The sequence below is a fragment of the Hyaena hyaena genome, unplaced genomic scaffold (genome assembly GCF_003009895.1).
Source record: "Hyaena hyaena isolate Hyena2069 unplaced genomic scaffold, ASM300989v1 scaffold_459, whole genome shotgun sequence".
NCBI lineage: Eukaryota > Metazoa > Chordata > Mammalia > Carnivora > Hyaenidae > Hyaena > Hyaena hyaena.
The window spans coordinates 1,004,855-1,007,899 of NW_024081093.1; the positions used below are offsets into that span (position 1 = coordinate 1,004,855).

At 36.5% G+C, this 3,045-nt stretch overlaps 1 non-coding gene across 1 annotated transcript; it reads right to left on the reverse strand.

Annotated features, from left to right (window-relative positions):
• Positions 1 to 2,648: 2,648 nt before the first annotated feature.
• LOC120246278 lies at positions 2,649 to 2,755 on the reverse strand. Its single transcript, XR_005532000.1, has one exon. It is a non-coding gene; the product is annotated as a U6 spliceosomal RNA (small nuclear RNA).
• Positions 2,756 to 3,045: the final 290 nt, after the last annotated feature.

Consider the following 3,045-nt stretch of genomic DNA (forward strand, 5'->3'; position numbering starts at 1 on the left):
GTCTTTTAATCCTCCAAGCACTCCTATATGGAAGGTACTGAATCCCATTTTAGAAACGAGAAAGCTGAGGCTCAGAAGTTAAATCTCCAGGCTTGCTCATGATTTCAGATCCATGATTAAAACCTTGGATGTCTGTCTTCTGTTGTGTCCCAAATAGACAATCTTAGAGGAAAGAAAATGAAAAAGAAAATTTTGGAATTAACTACCAAAATAATAACACTTCCTGTATAACATACTTTCTTTGACTATCTACATAGTATTTCCATTTAGAACCTGCCTCTCACTGAATTACTATTAAAAAGAAAAGGAAAGGGTAAGGAGATGAAGAAAATGGGTAGGACTCTTAGGAAAAAAACAGTGTAGAAAACTTCTACATTCTTTAATAATCAGTCACTAAAATATATCTGGGAGCACAAGTCTATTTTTAACTGGCAAGAAGACTGAAATAGATCATTTAAATACAGGAGGCTGACTTTCTGACCAGTTTGTACATTATTTGTGATGATAGTGGAAACTCTGAGCAGACTTTATGACATTGGACTTTATTTTCCATTTGAAGACTAAGAGACAAATCACTGCTAGTTTGAAACCATACGCCAACAAAAATCCATCGAGTAGGGGCGCTATGTTAAATACTAGAGTGGGAGGGGGCATTGGATGGCTTACCAAAGGTAGATCACATCCCTCCTTGAAGGGTAAGTATGCACACAAATGTTCAAAGTAGTTTTATTCATAATTGCCTGAACTGGAAACACCCCAAGTGTCCTCCAACTGGAAATTGGATAACTGTGGTACAGCCAGACAGTTGAATTGTGCAAAGCAATAAAAAACAAACTACTGGTTTACTCAACAATGAGGATGAGTCTCAAACACCCTATGCTGAACACAAGACACAAAATAGTGATTCTATTCATACGAAGCTCTAATACAACTTAGATTACTAAGTGTAATTACAGGTAATACACTTACCTGTAAGTGAGTTGTTAATGGAAGTTATCACAAAGAATGGGAGTCAGTGGGTATCAACTCAGAGGCAACATTCTGCATCCTAATCTGAATGGTGATTAGAGCAGAGTATGAATAGGTAAAAATTCAGCAAGTTGTGCACTTAACATTAGAACATGGTGCATTTGTGATATGTATGTTATAACTAATGAAAATGGGAAAAAAAGATTAGGAACAAAGGAAAATAAGGAATAAAAAAGGCACTAAAAGGAAAATATGGGTCTATTCAGTGCTATTCACTAGAAATATGATATACATGTGATCATAAAATATATGTGATTAAAAATTTTCTAGTAGCTACGTTTTAAAAAGGGAAAAGAAACATGAAGTCATATTTAGAATATCCAAATTATATTTCATAGTATTTTATGTGATAATATTTTTAAGTGACATTTAATAAAGTTATAGATGACAATGTTTTTAAAGGTTATATTAAATACTTTTATAATTTTATAATATTTAATATTTTATTAAGATTCAAATAATTATTTAATTTTATTATCAAAATTAAAAATTGTTAATAAAACATTTTACGTATTCGATAGTACAGGTCTATTGAAAGTAGCACCAATTTGGAATGAGAAAACAGAACCTCTGATACTACTAGCTGGGTAAATAAAGTGATCTATTGACTTCTCTGAGCTTCAGTGCTCCATTTTATTTTAGTTTATTTATTTTAAAAAATTTAATGTTTACTTATTTTTGAAAGAGAGAGAGAGAGACAGAGCACAGGTGGGAAAGGGTCAGAGAGAGGGAGACACAGAATCTGAAACAGGCTCCAGGCTCTGAGCTGTCAGCACAGAGTCCGATGCGGGGCTCGAACTCACAAACCGCGAGATAATGACCTGAGCTGAAGTTGGATGCTTAACTGACTGAGCCACCCAGGCACGCCCAAGGTTTGATTTTAAATAAAGAGCATTAATAATGATTATTGGCAGAACTACTCCTCCCCGAGCCCCATGGGTATGCCAGCAACGCAAGGCCTTGACCACTTGGACGGCTACTCAGGGTGATGTCTGCAGCAAGCAAACTTGAGGGATGAAATAATGTTGTCTCCCTCCAGGACAAAGAACAGTTTTGCTTACTGCTTGCTGTAAAATGAAGACTTCCCAGACCTCTGTTTCTCTCCCGTAACTCAACCCTCATGAGATTTGGGAGGCAAAGGAGAATCATTGCAAACAGGAAGCTTGTGTAGCTTACTGTGCAATGGGTAAAAAGTTTTTGTCTCTGACCTAGGGAGTCTGTGAAACAGCAACAGGCTAAGTTAATAACTTGTTAGTAGGGCAAAGTCAAATCCCATCACCGGCACCAAAGACTTTATTTTTCTTTTTGGTAAAGACCAAATTAAATCCATTCAGAAGTGAAAAAGCTTCATGAAAGTAGCAAATATATTTGAACATATATGTTCATAGATTGCTCTGGAAATTAGTAATTGATTAAATAAACCTACCTGTCTCAGCAATATTCGTTGTAAACTTACTTCTGTGAGTAAATATTTCCTCATTAGTTTCTTTTTTTTTTTGATGTTAATTATTTATTTATTTATTTTTATTTATTTTTTCTTTTCTCCTTTTTTTTTTACAAATAGTTTATTGTCAAATTAGTTTCCACATAACACCCAGTGCTCATCCCCACAAGTGTCCAAAAATATGGAACGCTTCACGAATTTGCGTGTCATCCTTGCGCAGGGGCCATGCTAATCTTCTCTGTATCGTTCCAATTTTAGTATATGTGCTGCCGAAGTGAGCACTTCCTCATTGGTTTCTGATGTAAAAAACTCAAAGGTGGGTTCCCAGTGAGTGTAATGCTTTGCTGAAGGTGGGTTCCCAGTGAGTGGAATGCTTTGCTGAAGAAACGGGCTAAGAGTTAAAGTGGAGATCGGGTAGAAGGTGCACTGAGGGCTGTGGATTTGCTGTGAATCTGCCTACCAGGAGGGCTCTGCCCAAGTCTCTATCACCAATGGTGTCAATTCTCCTCACTTCCCTTCCCACTATGGCCCTGGGGTGCAGAAAGACTTGTTCACATAACCCTTCAACTGAG